The 25107-nt window shown below is 35.6% G+C and overlaps 1 protein-coding gene and 1 pseudogene across 3 annotated transcripts in view; one reads left to right on the top strand and one right to left on the bottom strand.

The window, feature by feature from the left end:
* LOC143245999 (fatty acid hydroxylase domain-containing protein 2-like) overlaps positions 1 to 23491 on the bottom strand; it is a 40316-nt pseudogene extending 16825 nt beyond the window's left edge. Inside the window, exons 1-3 of the transcript XR_013025713.1 lie at positions 23456 to 23491; positions 13020 to 13265; positions 12004 to 12195 (exon numbers count right to left, since the gene is read on the bottom strand). The product of XR_013025713.1 is annotated as a fatty acid hydroxylase domain-containing protein 2-like (transcript). The remainder of the gene's footprint in view (positions 1 to 12003; positions 12196 to 13019; positions 13266 to 23455) is intronic.
* The window catches only part of LOC143247856 (uncharacterized), a 393539-nt gene continuing 385670 nt past the window's right edge, over positions 17239 to 25107 (top strand). The window contains exon 1 of one of the 2 annotated variants that reach the window (XM_076496405.1): positions 17239 to 17395. The gene's annotated coding sequence lies outside the window, so the exon portion shown is untranslated. The remainder of the gene's footprint in view (positions 17396 to 25107) is intronic. The other variant, XM_076496404.1, reaches the window with a different exon arrangement.

The raw sequence follows: 25107 nt of genomic DNA, 5'->3' as shown, positions 1-25107 counted from the left end.
ACTGTATGTAGTTACTTTAGTACAGTGTGACTGTATGTAGATACTTTAGTACAGTGTGTCTGTATGTACTTACTTTAGTACAGTGTGACTGTATGTAATTACTTTAGAACAGTGTGACTGTATGTAGCTCCTTAGTACAGTGTGACTGTATGTAGTTACTTTAGAACAGTGTGGACTGAATGTAGTCTTAGTACAGTGTGACCTGTATGTAGCCTACTTTAGTACAGTGACTGTATGTAGTTACTTTAGTACAGTGTGACTGTATGTAGTTACTTTAGTACAGTGTGACTATATGTAGTTACTTTAGTACAGTGTGACTGGATGTATATAGTTACTCGTATGTACAGTGTGTCACTGTAGTGTGACTATATGTAGCTCTTTAGTACAGTGTGACTGTATGTAGCTCCTTAGTACAGTGTGACTGTATGTAGTTAGTACAGTGACTTTTAGTACAGTGTGATTGTATGTAGCTCCTTAGTACAGTGTGACTATATGTAATTACTTTAGTACAGTGTGACTGTATGTAGTTACTTTAGAACAGTGTGACAGTATGTAGCTCCTTAGTACAGTGTGACTGTATGTAGCTTCCCTCACATACAGTGTGACTGTATGTAGTTACTTTAGTACAGTGTGGCTACATGTAACCCTTAGTACAGTGTGGCTATATGTAGTTACTTTAGTACAGTGTGACTATATGTAGTTACTTTAGTACAGTGTGACTGTATGTAGTTACTTTAGTACAGTGTGACTATATGTAGCTCTTTAGTACAGTGTGACTGTATGTAGCTCCTTAGTACAGTGTGACTATATGTAGTTACTTTAGTACAGTGTGACTGTATGTAGTTACGTTAGTACGGTGTGACTGTATGTAGTTACTTTAGTACAGTGTGACTGTATGTAGTTACTTTAGTACATGTGACTGTATGTAGTTTCTTGGTACAGTGTGACTGTATTTAGTTACTTTAGTTCAGTGTGACTGTATGTAGGTACTTTAGTACAATGTAACTGTATGTAGTTACTTTAGTACAGTGTGACTATATGTAGTTACTTTAGTACAGTGTGACTGTATGTAGTTACTTTAGTACAGTGTGACTATATGTAGCTCTTTAGTACAGTGTGACTGTATGTAGCTCCCTTAGTACAGTGTGACTGTATGTAGTTACTTTAGTACAGTGTGACTGTATGTAGTTACTTTAGTACAGTGTGACTGTATGTAGTTACTTTAGTACAGTGTGACTGTATGTAGGTACTTTAGTACAGTGACTATATGTAGTTACCTTAGTACAGTGTGGCTATATGTAGTTACTTTAGTACAGTGTGACTGTATGTAGCTTCCTCTCGCACAGTGTGACTGTATGTAGTTTTGTACAGTGTGACTGTATGTAGTTACTTTAGTACAGTGTGACTATATGTAGTTACCTTAGTACAGTGTGACTGTATGTAGGTACTTTAGTACAGTATAACTGTATGTAGTTATTTTAGTACAGTGTGACTATATGTAGTTACCTTAGTACAGTGTAACTGTATGTAGTTACTTTAATACAGTGTAACTGTATGTAGTTACCTTAGTACAGTGTTACTGTATGTAGTTACTTTAGTACAGTGTGACTGTATGTAGTTACTTTAGTACAGTGTGATTGTATGTAGTTACTTTAGTACAGTGTGGCTATATGTAACCCCTCAGTACAGTGTGACTGTATGTAGATACTTTAGTACAGTGTGTCTATATGTAGTTACTTTAGTACAGTGTGACTGTATGTAGTTACTTTAGTACAGTGTGACTCTATGTAGTTACCTTAGTACAGTGTGACTGTATGTAGTTACTTTAGTACAGTGTGGCTACATAACTCCTTAGTACAGTGTGACTATATGTAGTTACTTTAGTACAGTGTGATTATATGTAGTTACCTTAGTACAGTGTGACTGTATGTAGGTACTTTAGTACAATATAACTGTATGTAGTTACTTTAGTACAGTGTGACTATATGTAGTTACTTTAATACAGTGTGACTGTATGTAGTTACTTTAGTACAGTGTGACTATATGTAGCCTTTAGTACAGTGTGACTGTATGTAGCTCCTTAGTACAGTGTGACTGTATGTAGTTACTTTTAGTACAGTGTCACTGTATATAGTGACTTTAGTACAGTGTGATTGTATGTAGCTCCTTAGTACAGTGTTACTGTATGTAGTTACTTAAGTACAGTGTGACTGTATGTAGTTTCTTTAGTACAGTGTGACTATATGTAGCCCTTAGTACAGTGTGACTCTATATAGTTACTTTAGTACAGTGTGACTACATGTAGTTATTTTAGTACAGTGTGACTGTATGTAGCTCCTTAATACAGTGTGACTGTATGTAGCTTTTACCAGTGTGACTGTATGTAGTTACTTTAGTACAGTATGACTGTATGTAGCTTTACTACAGTGTGACTGTATGTAGTTACTTTAGTTGCAGTGTGATTGTATGTACCTCCTTAGTACACTGTGACTGTAATGTAGTTACTTTAGTACAGTGTGACTGTATGTAGTTACTTTAGTACAGTATGGCTATATGTAGTTACTTTAGTACAGTGTGACTGTATGTAGCTTCCTTCGTACAGTGTGACTGTATGTAGTTTCCTTTGTACAGTGTGACTTATGTAGTTACTTTAGTACAGTGTGGCTACATGTAACCCCTTAGTACAGTGTGGCTATATGTAGTTACTTTAGTACAGTGTGACTATATGTAGTTACCTTAGTACAGTGTGACTGTATGTAGGTACTTTAGTACAGTATAACTGTATGTAGTTACCTTAGTACAGTGTGACTATATGTAGTTACTTTAGTACAGTGTGACTATATGTAGCTCTTTAGTACAGTGTGACTGTATGTAGCCCTTAGTACAGTGTGACTGTATGTAGTTACTTTAGTACAGTGTAACTGTATGTAGGTACTTTAGTACAGTGTGACTATATATAGTTACCTTAGTTCAGTGTGGCTATATGTAGTTACTTTAGTACAGTGTGACTGTATGTAGCTTCCTTCGTACAGTATGACTGTATGTAGTTTCCTTTGTACAGTGTGACTGTATGTAGTTACTTTAGTACAGTGTGGCTACATGTAACTCCTTAGTACAGTGTGGCTATATGTAGTTACTTTAGTACAGTGTGACTATATGTAGTTACTTTAGTACAGTGTGACTGTATGTAGTTACTTTTAGTACAGTGTGACTATATGTAGCTCTTTAGTACAGTGTGACTGTATGTAGCTCCTTAGTACAGTGTGACTGTATGTAGTTACTTTAGTACAGTGTCACTGTATATAGTTACTTTAGTACAGTGTGATTGTATGTAGCTCCTTAGTACAGTGTGACTATATGTAGTTACTTTAGTACAGTGTGACTGTATGTAGTTTCTTTGTACAGTGTGACTGTATGTAGTTACTTTAGTACAATGTCACTGTATATAGTTACTTTAGTACAGTGTGATTGTATGTAGCTCCTTAGTACAGTGTGACTATATGTAGTTACTTTAGTACAGTGTGACTGTATGTAGTTTCTTTGTACAGTGTGACTGTATGTAGTTACTTTAGTACAGTGTGGCTACATGTAACCCTTAGTACAGTGTGGCTATATGTAGTTACTTTAGTACAGTGTGACTATATGTAGTTACTTTAGTACAGTGTGACTGTATGTAGTTACTTTAGTACAGTGTGACTATATGTAGCTCTTTAGTACAGTGTGACTGTATGTAGCTCCTTAGTACAGTGTGACTATATGTAGTCACTTTAGTACAGTGTGACTGTATGTAGTTACGTGAGTACGGTGTGACTGTATGTAGTTACTTTAGTACAGTGTGACTGTATGTAGTTACTTTAGTACAGTGTGACTGTATGTAGTTTCTGGTACAGTGTGACTGTATGTAGTTACTTTAGTACAGTGTGACTATATGTAGCTCTTTAGTACAGTGTGACTGTATGTTGCTCCTTAGTACAGTGTGACTGTATGTAGTTACTTTAGTACAGTGTGACTGTATATAGGTACTTTAGTACAGTGTGACTATATGTAGTTACTTTAGTACAGTGTGACTATATGTAGCTCTTTAGTACAGTGTGACTGTATGTAGCTCCTTAGTACAGTGTGACTGTATGTAGTTACTTTAGTACAGTGTAACTGTATGTAGTTACTTTAGTACAGTGTGACTGTATGTAGGTACTTTAGTACAGTGTGACTATATGTAGTTACCTTAGTTCAGTGTGGCTATATGTAGTTACTTTAGTACAGTGTCACTGTATATAGTTACTTTAGTACAGTGTGACTGAATGTAGCTTCCTTCGTACAGTGTGACTGTATGTAGTTTCCTTTGTACAGTGTGACTGTATGTAGTTACTTTAGTACAGTGTGACTGTATGTAGTTTCTTGGTACAGTGTGACTGTATGTAGTTACTTTAGTACAGTGTGACTATATGTAGCTCTTTAGTACAGTGTGACTGTATGTTGCTCCTTAGTACAGTGTGACTGTATGTAGTTACTTTAGTACAGTGTGACTGTATATAGGTACTTTAGTACAGTGTGACTATATGTAGTTATTTTAGTACAGTGTGACTATATGTAGTTACCTTAGTACAGTGTGGCTATATGTAACCCCTCAGTACAGTGTGACTGTATGTAGATACTTTAGTACAGTGTGTCTATATGTAGTTACTTCAGTACAGTGTGACTGTATGTAGTTACTTTAGTACAGTGTGACTCTATGTAGTTACCTTAGTACAGTGTGACTGTATGTAGCTCCTTAGTACAGTGTGACTGTATGTAGTTACTTTAGTACAGTGTGGCTACATGTAACTCCTTAGTACAGTGTGACTATATGTAGTTACTTTAGTACAGTGTGACTATATGTAGTTACCTTAGTACAGTGTGACTGTATGTAGCCCTTAGTACAGTGTGACTATATGTAGTTACTTTAATACAGTGTGACTGTATGTAGTTACTTTAGTACAGTGTGACTATATGTAGCTCTTTAGTACAGTGTGACTGTATGTAGCTCCTTAGTACAGTGTGACTGTATGTAGTTACTTTAGTACAGTGTCACTGTATATAGTTACTTTAGTACAGTGTGATTGTATGTAGCTCCTTAGTACAGTGTTACTGTATGTAGTTACTTAAGTACAGTGTGACTGTATGTAGTTTCTTTAGTACAGTGTGACTATATGTAGCTCCTTAGTACAGTGTGACTCTATATAGTTACTTTAGTACAGTGTGACTACATGTAGTTATTTTAGTACAGTGTGACTGTATGTAGCTCCTTAATACAGTGTGACTGTATGTAGCTTTTACTACAGTGTGACTGTATGTAGTTACTTTAGTACAGTATGACTGTATGTAGCTTTTACTACAGTGTGACTGTATGTAGTTACTTTAGTTGCAGTGTGATTGTATGTACCTCCTTAGTACACTGTGACTGTATGTAGTTACTTTAGTACAGTGTGACTGTATGTAGTTACTTTAGTACAGTATGGCTATATGTAGTTACTTTAGTACAGTGTGACTGTATGTAGCTTCCTTCGTACAGTGTGACTGTATGTAGTTTCCTTTGTACAGTGTGACTGATGTAGTTACTTTAGTACAGTGTGGCTACATGTAACCCTTAGTACAGTGTGTGCTATATGTAGTTACTTTAGTACAGTGTGACTATATGTAGTTACCTTAGTACAGTGTGACTGTATGTAGGTACTTTAGTACAGTATAACTGTATGTAGTTACCTTAGTACAGTGTGACTATATGTAGTTACTTTAGTACAGTGTGACTATATGTAGCTCTTTAGTACAGTGTGACTGTATGTAGCTCCTTAGTACAGTGTGACTGTATGTAGTTACTTTAGTACAGTGTAACTGTATGTAGGTACTTTAGTACAGTGTGACTATATGTAGTTACCTTAGTTCAGTGTGTTGCTATATGTAGTTACTTTAGTACAGTGTGACTGTATGTAGTTTCCTTCGTACAGTGTGACTGTATGTAGTTTCCTTTGTACAGTGTGACTGTATGTAGTTACCTTAGTTCAGTGTGGCTATATGTAGTTACTTTAGTACAGTGTGACTGTATGTAGCTACTTTAGTACAGTGTGACTGTATGTAGTTTCTTTGTACAGTGTGACTGTATGTAGTTACTTTAGTACAGTGTGGCTACATGTAACCCTTAGTACAGTGTGGCTATATGTAGTTACTTTAGTACAGTGTGACTATATGTAGTTACTTTAGTACAGTGTGACTGTATGTAGTTACTTTAGTACAGTGTGACTATATGTAGCTCTTTAGTACAGTGTGACTGTATGTAGCTCCTTAGTACAGTGTGACTGTATGTAGTTACTTTAGTACAGTGTCACTGTATATAGTTACTTTAGTACAGTGTGATTGTATGTAGCTCCTTAGTACAGTGTGACTATATGTAGTTACTTTAGTACAGTGTGACTGTATGTAGTTTCCTTTGTACAGTGTGACTGTATGTAGTTACTTTAGTACAGTGTCACTGTATATAGTTACTTTAGTACAGTGTGATTGTATGTAGCTCCTTAGTACAGTGTGACTATATGTAGTTACTTTAGTACAGTGTGACTGTATGTAGTTTCCTTTGTACAGTGTGACTGTATGTAGTTACTTTAGTACAGTGTGGCTACATGTAACCTTAGTACAGTGTGGCTATATGTAGTTACTTTAGTACAGTGTGACTATATGTAGTTACTTTAGTACAGTGTGACTGTATGTAGTTACTTTAGTACAGTGTGACTATATGTAGCTCTTTAGTACAGTGTGACTGTATGTAGCTCCTTAGTACAGTGTGACTATATGTAGTTACTTTAGTACAGTGTGACTGTATGTAGTCTCCTTAGTACAGTGTGACTGTATGTAGTTACTTTAGTAGTTTAGTACTTTAGTAGTTACTTTAGTACAGTGTGACTGTATGTAGTTACTTTAGGACAGTGTGACTGTATGTAGTTTCTTGGTACAGTGTGACTGTATTTAGTTACTTTAGTTCAGTGTGACTGTATGTAGGTACTTTAGTACAATGTAACTGTATGTAGTTACTTTAGTACAGTGTGACTATATGTAGTTACTTTAGTACAGTGTGACTGTATGTAGTTACTTTAGTACAGTGTGACTATATGTAGCTCTTTAGTACAGTGTGACTGTATGTAGCTCCTTAGTACAGTGTGACTGTATGTAGTTACTTTAGTACAGTGTCACTGTATATAGTTACTTTGTACAGTGTGATTGTATGTAGCTCCTTAGTACAGTGTGACTGTATGTAGTTACTTTAGTACAGTGTGACTGTATATAGGTACTTTAGTACAGTGTGACTATATGTAGTTACTTTAGTACAGTGTGACTATATGTAGCTCTTTAGTACAGTGTGACTGTATGTAGCTCCTTAGTACAGTGTGACTGTATGTAGCTCCTTAGTACAGTGTGACTGTATGTAGTTACTTTAGTACAGTGTAACTGTATGTAGTTACTTTAGTACAGTGTGACTGTATGTAGGTACTTTAGTACAGTGTGACTATATGTAGTTACCTTAGTTCAGTGTGGCTATATGTAGTTACTTTAGTACAGTGTGACTGTATGTAGCTTCCTTTAGTACAGTGTGACTGTATGTAGTTTCCTTTGTACAGTGTGACTGTATGTAGTTACTTTAGTACAGTGTGGCTACATGTAACCCCTTAGTACAGTGTGGCTATATGTAGTTACTTTAGTACAGTGTGACTATATGTAGTTACTTTAGTACAGTGTGACTGTATGTAGTTACTTTAGTACAGTGTGACTATATGTAGCTCTTTAGTACAGTGTGACTGTATGTAGTTACTTTAGTACAGTGTCACTGTATATAGTTACTCTAGTACAGTGTGATTGTATGTAGCTCCTTAGTACAGTGTGACTATATGTAGTTACTTTAGTACAGTGTGACTGTATGTAGTTACTTTAGTACAGTGTGACTGTATGTAGTTACTTTAGTACAGTGTGACTGTATGTAGTTCCCTTGGTACAGTGTGACTGTATTTAGTTACTTTAGTACAGTGTGACTGTATGTAGTTCCTTGGTACAGTGTGACTGTATTTAGTTACTTTAGTTCAGTGTGACTGTATGTAGGTACTTTAGTACAATGTAACTGTATGTAGTTACTTTAGTACAGTGTGACTATATGTAGTTACTTTAGTACAGTGTGACTGTATGTAGTTACTTTAGTACAGTGTGACTATATGTAGCTCTTTAGTACAGTGTGACTGTATGTAGCTCTTAGTACAGTGTGACTGTATGTAGTTACTTTAGTGCAGTGTCACTGTATATAGTTACTTTAGTACAGTGTGACTGTATATAGTTACTTTAGTACAGTGTGACTGTATATAGTTACTTTAGTATAGTGTCACTGTATATAGTTACTTTAGTACAGTGTGCTTGTATGTAGCTCCTTAGTACAGTGTGACTGTATGTAGTTACTTTAGTACAGTGTGACTGTATATAGGTACTTTAGTACAGTGTGACTATATATAGTTACTTTTAGTACAGTGTGACTGTATATAGTTACTTTAGTACAGTGTGACTGTATATAGTTACTTTAGTACAGTGTGTTTGTATGTAGCTCTTTAGTACAGTGTGACTGTATGTAGCTCCTTAGTACAGTGTGACTGTATGTAGTTACTTTAGTGCAGTGTCACTGTATATAGTTACTTTAGTACAGTGTGACTGTATGTAGTTACGTTAGTACGGTGTGACTGTATGTAGTTACTTTAGTACAGTGTGACTGTATGTAGTTACTTTAGTACAGTGTGACTGTATGTAGTTCCTTTGGTACAGTGTGACTGTATTTAGTTACTTTAGTTCAGTGTAACTGTATGTAGTTCCTTGGTACAGTGTGACTGTATTTAGTTACTTTAGTTCAGTGTGACTGTATGTAGTTACTTTAGTACAATGTAACTGTATGTAGTTACTTTAGTACAGTGTGACTATATGTAGTTACTTTAGTACAGTGTGACTGTATGTAGTTACTTTAGTACAGTGTGACTATATGTAGCTCTTTAGTACAGTGTGACTGTATGTAGTCTCCTAGTACAGTGTGACTGTATGTAGTTACTTTAGTGCAGTGTCACTGTATATAGTTACTTTAGTACAGTGTGACTGTATATAGTTACTTTAGTACAGTGTGACTGTATATAGTTACTTTAGTATAGTGTCACCGTATATAGTTACTTTAGTACAGTGTGCTTGTATGTAGCTCCTTAGTACAGTGTGACTGTATGTAGTTACTTTAGTACAGTGTGACTGTATATAGGTACTTTAGTACAGTGTGACTATATATAGTTACTTTAGTACAGTGTGACTGTATATAGTTACTTTAGTACAGTGTGACTGTATATAGTTACTTTAGTACAGTGTGCTTGTATGTAGCTCTTTAGTACAGTGTGACTGTATGTAGTTCCTTAGTACAGTGTGACTGTATGTAGTTACTTTTAGTGCAGTGTCACTGTATATAGTTACTTTAGTACAGTGTGACTGTATGTAGTTAATGCTAGTACGGTGTGACTGTATGTAGTTACTTTAGTACAGTGTGACTGTATGTAGTTACTTTAGTACAGTGTGACTGTATGTAGCTCCTTGGTACAGTGTGACTGTATTTAGTTACTTTAGTTCAGTGTAACTGTATGTAGTTACTTTAGTACAATGTGACTGTATGTAGTCACTTTAGTTTAGTGTTACTGTATGCAGTTACTTCAGTACAGTGTGACTGTATGTAGCTCCTTAGTACAGTGTGACTGTATGTAGTTACTTTAGTACAGTGTGACTGTATGTAGCTTCCTTCGTACAGTGTGACTGTATGTAGTTTCCTTCTGTACAGTGTGACTGTATGTAGTTTCCTTTGTACAGTGTGACTGTATGTAGTTACTTTAGTACAGTGTGACTATAGGTTATCTCTAGTAACTATTGGTTATTTCTAGTAATTGCCGGTTATCTCTAGTAATTACAGATAGTCATTTTATGCGACTACTTTATAGATAATTTTGGTAATTTTATGGAGAGTTATTTAAATTATCGTGTTAGTTCACTTTATGGAGAACGTATAGTTTTCTTTGGAATGTCTAGTGGTAGTATACCGTGTCACGTGTTTCTTTAATCTATTTTTCTAGTAATTTTATAACCAATGAAATGTTTAGCGTTATGTCATCTTTATATTAGTTTTGAATGCTATATTTACTCATGAATTTAACTTTAATTTTTGGAATTGGTGCGAAAATTTTTAATAAACATTTCTCTAAGATACTGTTTGTTTACTTAATAATCGCTCGCCCCTTTCCGGTGGCTGGTGACAAATCTGTTCTTGTGGCACTAAAATTAGGGTTTCGATACCTGCTCTGGATACGTAACAGAGCTTTGGGCTTAACAGTAAAAAATGAACTATCAGATCTTAAGACGCCATTATTGGTTTCACACCGCCATAAACATGGTTTCAATTACCGTGGTGGGCATAACACAGATAGCCCACTGTGGAGCTTTATTCCAAACAAACAAAACGCCATTTTATAAAGCGTCACCCACGTGTGTCGCTACACTTAACCCTGCGACACACACTGAACTTGTACAAATGTTCGGTCATTACTTCAGGAGGGCTTCATCCCAGTAGAAGTTTCAAACACTTTGATACCTACCTTCCTCTGATCGGTCATTACTTCAGGAGGGCTTCATCCCAGTAGAAGTTTCAAACACTTTGATACCTACCTTCCTCTGAAGAAGATGGTAGAAAGTTGAGCGTTGCGTTTCGGTATTTAAAATAGGTATTCCGTGTGAATGAAAGTTTCGCACTTCATGGTAGTAGGTAAGTGTATTTTGTGTAAGAATAATACATCACAGAAGTTTAGGTCGAACGGTTGGAATAAGCATTCTGAACTCTGCTAGATAAACATCGGTATTAGTCAACATACGTGATGTTAAAGTCTGTTAGATGCATAGACATCGGTTCTAGTCAACATACGTGATGTTAAAGTCTGTTAGATGCATAGACATCGGTTTTAGTCAACATACGTGATGTTAAAGTCTGTTAGATGCATAGACATCGGTTTTAGTCAACATACGTGATGTTAAAGTCTGTTAGATGCATAGACATCGGTTTTAGTCAACATACGTGATGTTAAAGTCTGTTAGATGCATAGACATTGGTTTTATTTAACATACGTGATGTTAAAGTCTGTTAGATGCATAGACATCGATTTTAGTCAACATACGTGATGTTAAAGTCTGTTAGATGCATAGACATAGGTTTTAGTTAACAGACGTGATGTTAAAGTCTGTTAGATGCATAGACATTGGTTTTATTTAACATACGTGATGTTAAAGTCTATTAGATGCATAGACATCGGTTTTAGTTAACATACGTGATGTTAAAGTCTGTCAGATGCATAGACATCGGTTTTAGTTAACATTTGTGATGTTAAAGTCTGTTAGATGCATAGACATCGGTTTTAGTTAACATACGTGATGTTAAAGTCTGTTAGATGCATAGACATCGGTTCTAGTCAACATACGTGATGTTAAAGTCTGTTAGATGCATAGACATCGGTTTTAGTCAACATACGTGATGTTAAAGTATGTTAGATGCATAGACATCGGTTTTAGTTAACATACGTGATGTTAAAGTCTGTTAGATGCATAGACATCGGTTTTAGTCAACATACGTGATGTTAAAGTCTGTTAGATGCATAGACATCGGTTTTAGTTTCGTGATGTTTGATTCTTCTAGATATACAGTCATCGGCTTTTGTTACATACGTGATGTTTGAGTCTTGTAGATAGACAAATATTTTAGTGTCTTGGATGCAGTGACGACAGTTTTCCGTGGTATTTCAGTCAGGTATTCAAGACATCATTACGTATTGTTAGTAGTGAAATCAATGTGTTTATTAACACTGAACAGTAACAATGGGAAAAATATGGCTAATATTTGTAACTGTATTTAACTTTGTTTATAACACTGGTACAAACATGGTCACTGTCGTCAGTTGTAGTAATGTTTTTCACAATAACACTGGTACAAACATGGTCACTGTTGTCAGTTGTACTAATGTCCTGGACAATAACACTGGTACAAACATGATCATTGTTGTCAGTTGTACTTATGTCCTGGACAATATCACTGGTACAAACATGGTCACTGTTCCCAGTTGTACTAATGTCCTGGACAATAAACTGGTACAAACATGGTCACTGTTGCCAGTTGTAGTAATGTCTTTCACAATAACACTGGTACAAACATGGTCACTGTTGCCAGTTGTACTAATGTCCTGGACAATAAACTGGTACAAACATGGTCACTGTTGCCAATTGTACTAAGGTCCTGACAATAAACTGGTACAAACATGGTCACTGTTGCCAATTGTACTAATGTCCTGTACAATAACACTGGTACAAACATGGTCACTGTTGCCAGTTGTAGTAATGTTTTTCACAATAACACTGGTACAAACATGGTCACTGTTGCCAGTTGTACTAATGTCCTGTACAATAACACTGGTACAAACATGGTCACTGTTGCCAGTTGTAGTAATGTTTTTCACAATAACACTGGTACAAACATGGTCACTGTTGCCAGTTGTAGTAATGTTTTCACAATAACACTGGTACAAACATGGTCACTGTTGCCAGTTGTACTAATGTCCTGGACAATAAACAGGTACAAACATGGTCACTGTTGCCAATTGTACTAATGTCCTGGACAATAAACTGGTACAAACATGGTCACTGTTGCCAATTGTACTAATGTCCTGTACAATAACACTGGTACAAACATGGTCACTGTTGCCAGTTGTAGTAATGTTTTTCACAATAACACTGGTACAAACATGGTCACTGTTGCCAGTTGTAGTAATGTTTTCACAATAACACTGGTACAAACATGGTCACTGTTGCCAGTTGTACTAATGTCCTGGACAATAAACTGGTACAAACATGGTCACTGTTGCCAATTGTACTAATGTCCTGGACAATAAACTGGTACAAACATGGTCACTGTTGCCAATTGTACTAATGTCCTGTACAATAACACTGGTACAAACATGGTCACTGTTGCCAGTTGTAGTAATGTTTTTCACAATAACACTGGTACAAACATGGTCACTGTTGCCAGTTGTAGTAATGTTTTTCACAATAACACTGGTACAAACATGGTCACTGTTGCCAGTTGTACTAATGTCCTGTACAATAACACTGGTACAAACATGGTCACTGTTGCCAGTTGTACTAATGTCCTGGACAATAAACTGGTACAAACATGGTCACTGTTGCCAATTGTACTAATGTCCCGTACAATAACACTGGTACAAACATGGTCACTGTTGCCAGTTGTAGTAATGTTTTTCACAATAACACTGGTACAAACATGGTCACTGTTGCCAGTTGTAGTAATGTTTTCACAATAACACTGGTACAAACATGGTCACTGTTGCCAGTTGTACTAATGTCCTGGACAATAAACTGGTACAAACATGGTCACTGTTGCCAATTGTACTAATGTCCTGTACAATAACACTGGTACAAACATGGTCACTGTTGCCAGTTGTAGTAATGTTTTTCACAATAACACTGGTACAAACATGGTCACTGTTGCCAGTTGTAGTAATGTTTTTCACAATAACACTGGTACAAACATGGTCACTGTTGCCAGTTGTACTAATGTCCTGTACAGTAAACTGGTACAAACAGTGTCACTGTTGTCAGTTGTACTAATGTCCTGTACAGTAACCTGGTACAAACAGTGTCACTGTTGCCAGTTGTAGTAATGTTTTTCACAATAACACTGGTACAAACATGGTCACTGTTGCCAGTTGTTCTATTCCGTTTTCTAATAACATTAGTACAATCATGTCTGTTGTCTTCAGTTGTACTTGTTTTTTGGACAATAACAGTAGGAAAGATTTGACCATCATGGGGAATGACCTGTTGTTTTGGAGGGCGACATAATTTTTATCACAACAACTATTAATAAGTACCCATGAAATATTTGTTGTACCTTGTGGAATTGTATGGTAAGCCAGAGTAACACGTAATGACGATATATGGTTGACATCAAATCTTCCGTAGAAGAACAAGGTCTTTAAGGTTAATAGATAAAAAACAAAACATATTCTTTCTGTTTCGTTTTATTTCGTGATGCTGTTCCTACTACTACACGTTGTCTCTGCACGCCACCTTCAGGAATTGAAGGAAACTGTGTTATCAGGCTTGGCTTAAATTAAGATAAGATCCCGAAGCGCTTCGCCAGGTCCAGTAGATGTAGTTGTTTAATTACACTCGTACTGTTATCTCGATACTTGCTGCTATTAGGACAACTGTAAATCACGTGTATTTCAGTTAAGTGGACCGTTTTGTTGGAGACAGGTTATTATAAGAAATAGTTAGAAATATAACTTTGTAATAGATAGAAGACAGCAGACTGAACGTCTTCTGGGAAGATATTACAAAATATAACTTTGTAATAGATAGAAGACAGCAGACTGAACGTCTTCTGGGAAGATATTACAAAATATAACTTTGTAATAGATAGAAGACAGCATATTGAACGTCTTCTGGGAAGATATTACAAAATATAACTTTGTAATAGATAGAAGACAGCAGACTGAACGTCTTCTGGGAAGATATTACAAAATATAACTTTGTAATAGATAGAAGACAGCAGACTGAACGTCTTCTGGGAAGATATTACAAAATATAACGTTGTAATAGATAGAAGACAGCATATTGAACGTCTTCTGGGAAGATATTACAAAATATAACTTTGTAATAGATAGAAGACAGCAGACTGAACGTCTTCTGGGAAGATATTACAAAATATAACGTTGTAATAGATAGAAGGCAGCAGACTGAACGTCTTCTGGGAAGATATTACAAAATATAACTTTGTAATAGATAGAAGACAGCAGACTGAACGTCTTCTGGGAAGATATTACAAAATATAACTTTGTAATAGATAGAAGACAGCAGACTGAACGTCTTCTGGGAAGATATTACAAAATATAACTTTGTAATAGATAGAAGACAGCAGACTGAACGTCTTCTGGGAAGATATTACAAAATATAACTTTGTAATAGATAGAAGACAGCAGACTGAACGTCTTCTGGGAAGATATTACAAAATATAACGTTGTAATAGATAGAAGACAGCATATTGAACGTCTTCTGGGAAGATATTACAAAATATAACTTTGTAATAGATAGAAGACAGCAGACTGAACGTCTTCTGGGAAGATATTACAAAATATAACGTTGTAATAGATAGAAGGCAGCAGACTGAACGTCTTCTGGGAAGATATTACAAAATATAACTTTGTAATAGATAGAAGACAGCAGACTGAACGTCTTCTGGGAAGATATTACAAAATATAACTTTGTAATAGATAGAAGACAGCAGACTGAACGTCTTCTGGGAAGATATTACAAAATATAACTTTGTAATAGATAGAAGACAGCAGACTGAACGTCTTCTGGGAAGATATTACAAAATATAACTTTGTAATCACAGACACCGATATCAATTTGAATATTTCTTTGCTATATCTTATCACAAAAATGTTCTTGGTGGAGTCGATACACGACAAATCTTAAAATATAGAAAATCTGAAACATTTACCTTAGAGAAAATTGACCTTAAGCTTTAGAAGGTACCATTTATAAGACAGATGCCTTAAAGATAGTCTGGAAGGTACCATTTATAAAACAAATACCTTAAAGATAGTCTGGAAGGTACCATTTATAAAACAGATACTTTAAAGATAGTCTGGAAGGTACCATTTATAAAACAGGTACCTTAAAGATAGTCTGGAAGGTACCATTTATAAAACAGGTACCTTAAAGATAGTCTGAAGGTACCATTTATAAAACAGGTACCTTAAAGATAGTCTGGAAGGTACCATTTATAAAACAGGTACCTTAAAGATAGTCTGGAAGGTACCATTTATAAAACAGATACCTTAAAGATAGTCTGGAAGGTACCATTTATAAAACAAATACTTTAAAGATAGTCTGGAAGGTACCATTTATAAAACAGATACTTTAAAGATAGTCTGGAAGGTACCATTTATAAAACAGGTACCTTAAAGATAGTCTGAAGGTACCATTTATAAAACAGGTACCTTAAAGATAGTCTGGAAGGTACCATTTATAAAACAGGTACCTTAAAGATAGTCTGGAAGGTACCATTTATAAAACAGGTACCTTAAAGATAGTCTGGAAGGTACCATTTATAAAACAGATACCTTAAAGATAGTCTGGAAGGTACCATTTATAAAACAAATACTTTAAAGATAGTCTGGAAGGTACCATTTATAAAACAGGTACCTTAAAGATAGTCTGGAAGGTACCATTTATAAAACAGGTACCTATATTAAGTAAAGCCTGAGTAGCTCGAACTTATAAGCATGCCTCATGGAAAGTCTGTGTATTTACAATTTGTCAAAGTATTTGTTTACAGGAAAGATTAAACACACTATTTTTAGTTTACATGTGATAATTTATCTGCATGTTTGTAAAACATGTCCTCCTTTTGATCAACAGTCGAACTAACAACTGTAGAGACCAATTAGAAATATTTTAACCGCTAGCTTCCGAGGACGTCGTATTTTTGTTTCCTAACACCTCACTAACTGCTGGTGTTTTGTAACAACTGACTAGCTAGTGTTTATGATGCTGTGTGGGTTACCTTAACATACTGATGTGTTTCTGAAACTTCAAGAGAAAATTCTAGTACGTTCTTTCTTCTTATTTTTAGGGGGAGGGGGCGGGAAAGAGTTTGATTTTTGGACAGTTGCCAAGTAACTCCTGACACAATAGGTTGCTAAAACATTCATAAATGAAGTAGTTGTGTCGTTTTAGGGTATATTTTTACCATTATGTAACACCTGTTGGATAAGAAGCACTCATCATTATTGGCTTCCATTTAAAAACTATACATTGTATTTGTTTCAAATCCGAACCGGTAGGACGTCGACTCTCTTGCCCTGTTTGACCTTTGTTCGCTCGTTGAATGAATATTTGATCAAGGGGCGTCGGTCTTTATTGTCTAGTTCTGGGAGTTATCGGTAGTTGTTTGTTTACATGTACTCCAATATCACAATAACGTAGCCTAGCAGGTGCTAGGTAAAGCGAGCATCGATTCGAGAAGGTATACTATGACCCTTTAACTGCCTCCGCCTTCCTATGTCAACAGTTACGTAGATGCATCACGTTGATAAAGTGTTAAAATCAGCCGCGCCCATCATGCTCTTCTGTTGTGCTGCGCCGATTCGACAGAGCACAGGGGCCTTAACAGTTAGGCCTTAACAGTTAGAGACCACTGACGTGATGGTTGAACAATCTCTTAAGTGTCTCAAGGTCACCCAGTGAGGTAAGTGACGTAATTATGTCCGATTTGTAAATTTTTAATTGTTTTAACGGGATTACCCAAGAATGGCGAGAGAAACGACAAGTTTACAGTCTAAATAATTCATGCACGATATGGGAAGGAACTCTGTCATTCAACACACAGGGAAGGTAGATTCACTTCTATAAACCGATCAGCAATCATTCACTACCATAGGACTGTATTAGCTAGAAACAAATATATTGATAGAGAAACACTCTCTAGCCAAGCAAAGAACAACCTGGGAGTGACAACAATAACAAAGTTCCAGATCTGAACAGGTAATGCTGAGAGAAAACGATCAGATTGTCAGAGGGAAGAAGACCCGGGTGAGGAGTTATTAGAGACAAGACAATCTGGGAAGAACTGATCGGAGGGAAGACTTAGTCGTGTGGAACTGATTGGAGAAATAAGTCTCAGGTGTGAGAGGTAGAAGGAACTGACGAAGATAACATTCAATATGAGAACCTGATTGATACTGATTACAACAGACATTCGAAGAATAAAAAAACACCCAGTCAGACACAAGAGTTAGAAGAAAGTATGACAACAACTGAGCTAAGAGGATGTGTACGTTGTAAAATAATGGGTTTTCAACAACGTTTGAAAATATATGACATCGTATTACACAACAACATGGTTATACAGGTAGTATATTAACTAGTATCGTGTTACCCAACAACCTGGTAATACAAGTAGTATATTAACTGGTATCGTGTTACACAACAACCTGGTAATACAAGTAGTATATTAACTGGTATCGTGTTACACAACAACCTGGTAATACAAGTAGTATATTAACTACTATCGTGTTACACAACAACCTGGTAATACAAGTAGTATATTAACTAGTATCGTGTTACACAACAACCTGGTAATACAAGTAGTATATTAACTGGTATCGTGTTACACAACAACCTGGTAATACAGGTAGTATATTAACTAGTATCGTGTTACACAACAACCTGGTAATACAGGTAGTATATTAACTACTATCGTGTTACACAACAACCTGGTAATATAAGTAGTATATTAACTAGTATCGTGTTACACAACAACCTGGTAATACAAGTAGTATATTAACTACTATCGTGTTACACAACAACCTGGTAATACAAGTAGTATATTAACTACTATCGTGTTACACAACAACCTGGTAATACAAGTAGTATATTAACTAGTATCGTGTTACACAACAACCTGGTAATACAGGTAGTATATTAACTACTATCGTGTTACACAACAACCTGGTAATACAGGTAGTATATTAACTACTATCGTGTTACACAACAACCTGGTAATACAGGTAGTATATTAACTACTATCGTGTTACACAACAACCTGGTAATACAAGTAGTATATTAACTACTATCGTGTTACACAACAACCTGGTAATACAAGTAGTATATTAACTAGTATCGTGTTACACAACAACCTGGTAATACAGGTAGTATATTAACTACTATCGTGTTACACAACAACCTGGTAATACAGGTAGTATATTAACTAGTATCGTGTTACACAACAACCTGGTAATACAAGTAGTATATTAACTAGTATCGTGTTACACAACAACCTGGTAATACAAGTAGTATATTAACTGGTATCGTGTTACACAACAACCTGGTAATACAGGTAGTATATTAACTGGTATCGTGTTACACAACAACCTGGTAATACAGGTAGTATATTAACTACTATCGTGTTACACAACAACCTGGTAATATAAGTAGTATATTAACTGGTATCGTGTTACACAACAACCTGGTAATACAGGTAGTATATTAACTACTATCGTGTTACACAACAACCTGGTAATACAAGTAGTATATTAACTACTATCGTGTTACACAACAACCTGGTAATACAAGTAGTATATTAACTAGTATCGTGTTACACAACAACCTGGTAATATAAGTAGTATATTAACTACTATCGTATTACACAACAACATGGTTATACAGGTAGTATATTAACTAGTATCGTGTTACACAACAACATGGTAATACAGGTAGTATATTAACTACTATCGTGTTACACAACAACCTGGTAATATAAGTAGTATATTAACTAGTATCGTGTTACACAACAACCTGGTAATACAGGTAGTATATTAACTACTATCGTGTTACACAACAACATGGTAATACAAGTAGTATATTAACTAGTATCGTGTTACACAACAACATGGTAATACAAGTAGTATATTAACTACTATCGTGTTGTACAACAACCTGGTAATACAGGTAGTATATTAACTAATATCGTGTTACACAACAACCTGGTAATACAAGTAGTATATTAACTGGTATCGTGTTACACAACAACCTGGTAATACAGGTAGTATATTAACTGGTATCGTGTTACACAACAACCTGGTAATACAGGTAGTATATTAACTACTATCGTGTTACACAACAACCTGGTAATGCAGGTAGTATATTAACTAGTATCGTATTACACAACAACCTGGTAATACAGGTAGTATATTAACTACTATCGTGTTACACAACAACATGGTTATACAGGTAGTATATTAACTACTATCGTATTACACAACAACATGGTTATACAGGTAGTATATTAACTAGTATCGTGTTACACAACAACATGGTAATACAGGTAGTATATTAACTATTATCGTGTTACACAACAACCTGGTATTATAAGTAGTATATTAACTAGTATCGTGTTACACAACAACCTGGTAATATAAGTAGTATATTAACTAGTACCGTGTTACACAACAACATGGTAATACAGGTAGTATATTAACTAGTATCGTATTACACAACAACCTGGTAATACAGGTAGTACATTAACTACTATCGTGTTACACAACAACCTGGTAATACAAGTAGTATATTAACTACTATCGTGTTACACAACAACCTGGTAATATAAGTAGTATATTAACTAGTATCGTGTTACACAACAACATGGTAATACAGGTAGTATATTAACTAGTATCGTATTACACAACAACCTGGTAATACAGGTAGTATATTAACTAGTATCGTGTTACACAACAACCTGGTAATACAAGTAGTATATTACCTAGTATCGTGTCACACAACAACATGGTAATACAGGTAGTATATTAACCAGTATCGTGTTAGACAACAACATGGTAATACCGGTAGTATATTAACTGGTATCGTGTTACACAACAACTTGGTTATACAGGTAGTATATTAACTAGAATTGTGTTACACAACAACCTGGTAATGCAGGTAGTATATTAACTAGTATAGTGTTACACAACAACATGGTAATGCAGGTAGTATATTAACTAGTATAGTGTTACACAACAACATGGTAATGCAGGTAGTATATTAACTAGTATAGTGTTACACAACAACCTGGTAATACAGGTAGTATATTAACTAGTATCGTGTTACACAACAACATGGTAATGCAGGTAGTATATTAACTAGTATAGTGTTACACAACAACATGGTAATGCAGGTAGTATATTAACTAGTATAGTGTTACACAACAACATGGTAATACAGGTAGTATATTAACTAGTATAGTGTTACACAACAACATGGTAATGCAGGTAGTATATTAACTAGTATAGTGTTACACAACAACCTGGTAATACAGGTAGTATATTAACTAGTATCGTGTTACACAACAACATGGTAATGCAGGTAGTATATTAACTATTATTGTGTTAGACAACAACATGGTAATACAGGTAGTATATTAAGTACTATCGTGTTACACAACAACCTGGTAATGCAGGTAGTATATTAACTAGTATTGTGTTACACAACAACTTGGTTATACAGGTAGTATGTTAACTGGTATCGTGTTACACAACAATTTGGTTATACAGGTAGTATAGTAACTAGAATTGTGTTACACAACAACATGGTTATACAGGTAGTATATTAACTACTATCGTGTTACACAACAACATGGTAATACAGGTAGTATATTAACTACTATCGTGTTACACAACAACTTGGTTATACAGGTAGTATATTAACTACTATCGTGTTACACAACAACATGATTATACAGGTAGTATATTAACTAGTTTCGTGTTACACAACAACCTGGTAATAGAGGTGGAAAATTAACTAGAATTGTGTTACACAACAACTTGGTAATACAAGTATACTGATCCAGTGTAACACCATGTTGAACATCACATTGTGAGTCATGCCGAACGCCAATTTCGTAAATTCGGTTCCTAAACATATACTCTCGGAATCAAACACTTCGCGTTGTTTGGTTATCATGTGACTAGAATATGTCAACCAGAGTTTGGCTAAGGTCACACGTAAGGACAATATTTAAACAATTCTATGTTACTAACCTTACACAATAAAAAAATTAAACATATACAATTATTCAACCATTGTGTTGTCATCCTGGAGAACAGAAAACAGAAACGTTATACACGATCTACATGTGAAGTGTGAAAACCACATGAATCAGAGAAAACAGAAACGTTATACACAATCTACATGTGATGTGTGAAAACCACATGAATCAGAAAAAACAGAAACGTTATACACAATCTACATGTGATGTGTGAAAACCACATGAATCAGAGAAAGCAGAAACGTTATACACAATCTGCATGTGATGTGTCAAAACCACATGAATCAAAGTAAACAGAAATGACATCCTAGTATAGAAACGTGCCATGCAATCTACGTGTCACTTATCAAAATCACGTGAATCAAAGACAACACAAACGGCATCCTAGTTTAGAAACGTGCCATTCAATCTACGTGTCACTTATCAAAACCACGTGAATAAAAGACAACACAAACGGCATCCTAGTATAGAAACGTGCCATGCAATCTACGTGTCACTTATCAAAACCACGTGAATCAAAGACAACACAAACGGCATCCTAGTATAGAAACGTGCCATGCAACCTACGTGTCACTTATCAAAACCACGTGAATCAAAGACAACACAAACGACATCCTAGTTTAGAAACGTAGGATGCAATCTACGTGTCACTTATCAAAACCACGTGAATCAAAGACAACACAAACGACATCCTAGTTTAGAAACGTAGGATGCAATCTACGTGTCACTTATCAAAATCACGTGAATCAAAGACAACACAAACGACATCCTAGTTTAGAAACGTGCCATGCAATCTAGGTGTCACTTATCAAAACCACGTGAATCAAAGACAACACAAACGACATCCTAGTTTAGAAACGTGCCATGCAATCTAGGTGTCACTTATCAAAACCACGTGAATCAAAGACAACACAAACGACATCCTAGTTTAGAAACGTGCCATGCAATCTACGTGTCACTTATCAAAACCACGTGAATAAAAGACAACACAAACGACATCCTAGTTTAGAAACGTAGGATGCAATCTACGTGTCACTTATCAAAATCACGTGAATCAAAGACAACACAAACGACATCCTAGTTTAGAAACGTGCCATGCAATCTAGGTGTCACTTATCAAAATCACGTGAATCAAAGACAACACAAACGACATCCTAGTTTAGAAACGTAGGATGCAATCTACGTGTCACTTATCAAAATCACGTGAATCAAAGACAACACAAACGACATCCTAGTTTAGAAACGTGCCATGCAATCTAGGTGTCACTTATCAAAACCACGTGAATCAAAGACAACACAAACGGCATCCTAGTATAGAAACGTGCCATGCAATCTACGTGTCACTTATCAAAACCACGTGAATAAAAGACAACACAAACGACATCCTAGTTTAGAAACGTGCCATGCAATCTACGTGTCACTTATCAAAACCACGTGAATAAAAGACAACACAAACGACATCCTAGTTTAGAAACGTGGGATGCAATCTACGTGTCGCTTATCAAAATCACGTGAATAAAAGACAACAGAAACGGCATCCTAGTTTAGAAACGTGCCATGCAATCTACGTGTCACTTATCAAAACCACGTAAATCAAAGACAACAAGAAAGACCTTGTGCTATAGAATCATTACTACATTCCCATGTAGTAATGTTTTATGGATGTGATAATGATTCCTCACCCAGGTTACATTGGGAGGTTCCTACATGAGCAGATGTGTTGGAATGAACATGAGAATCCATTATGAGCTTAAAGCTTGTTTTTTCTTGGGGGAATATGTAAGTTAACTCATGTTTATTTTTACTGAAAACCTGTCGTTGATGTTTTATATCATGATATATTCAGTTTCTGCCCTTGGTATCTATATAAGTTTGTTCCCCACCCATTCGACTAGGAACTATGTGTCATTGTTAGGTGACATCCCTGGAATGTTTGGTGGATCGTTTATACAGCTCATGCAAAAGTGTTGCGTCTCGCCCTGCTTTTGGTTACCAGGTGGTGGTGGGCCCGCGCTCTGTGTGAAACACCCACTAAGAAAATGTACAGAAATAATATTCTGTAGTCGAAATGAGTTTGCTATATTTTGGTTGTTTTTCTTATAAGCCATCAGATTGTGAAACTTGAGGCTTTGGTTATCTAAACTTTTGAGTTAGACTGCCTCTTATAATAACGTAATATATAAACAGGCTGTCACATGGAATAATACAAAACATATGTAGACTGTCACTTGAAATAACGTAAACATATCTGTTGACTGCGATACCTAATCACGTGATATATTTACACACACTGTCACTTAGAATAACGTAAACATATCTGTTGACTGCGATACCTAATAACGTGATATATATACACAGATTGTCACTTGAAATAACGTAAACATATCTGTTGACTGCGATATCTAATAATGTAATATATATACACAGACTGTCACTTAGAATGACGTAATACATATCTGTTGAACTGCGTTATCTTATATGGTAATATATATACACAGATTGTCACTTAGAATAACGTAATACATATCTGTTGACTGCGATACCTAATAACGTAATATATATACACAGATTGTCACTTAGAATAACGTTATTAGTAAAGTGTATTCATGGTAGAGAACATTTTCTTGTACACAGTTGTTCGGGGCCAGTAGTTAGATTAATGTGTTAATTAACACAAAAGGAAATGCTGGAACGTGTTGTATGTGTTTAATTCAACAGCGTTACTAGAATTGTTCAGGACATCACATTCTTACGAGGAATGTTCAGGCGAACACATTGTTTCTAGAACCATTCAACGCACCGCTTTGTTCACTAATAAGGACTTTTCTAACGTTCAAATAATAACACTTTGGATATCGACTCATTTTCGGAAACCATGTTTGTTTCTACAATCAACAATTTTCAACACCATCTGATGGCGAAAAGATGCAATATCTATCTTTGTATAGATATGATAAAAAATTGTGTAACAGCAGTAAATAAAGCACACACAAACAAGTGTGTATATATACGTACACTTATGTACGTGATCAGTGTATTATCACTGGAGATAACTTGTAACATTCCAACAAAGCGACATTCATGAAAGTTACATTACATCTTGAACGACAGACCCTTTGGAAATAACCTCAAAGAAACTATTGTTTATAAAGCGACCTTTGTTGCTGGAGGTTCAGAAATGTTCTTATGTAATAAATACGTGCTCTATGTTCAAAGTGGAAACGTTTCATTTATAAGTTGATGTCAGACAGGAGGGCGGACATTCTTTCATCATCGTGACCCTTGTTCCTCGCTTTGTCACGATGGTCACCTGAGGTATTGTGTGGGTGGTGTGTCTTTGTTTATTTGTAGGAACACCC

The sequence above is a fragment of the Tachypleus tridentatus genome, chromosome 3 (assembly GCF_004210375.1).
Source record: "Tachypleus tridentatus isolate NWPU-2018 chromosome 3, ASM421037v1, whole genome shotgun sequence".
NCBI lineage: Eukaryota > Metazoa > Arthropoda > Merostomata > Xiphosura > Limulidae > Tachypleus > Tachypleus tridentatus.
Note: the sequence above shows the minus strand (reverse complement) of the source record. Positions and strands in the feature narration are given on the sequence as shown.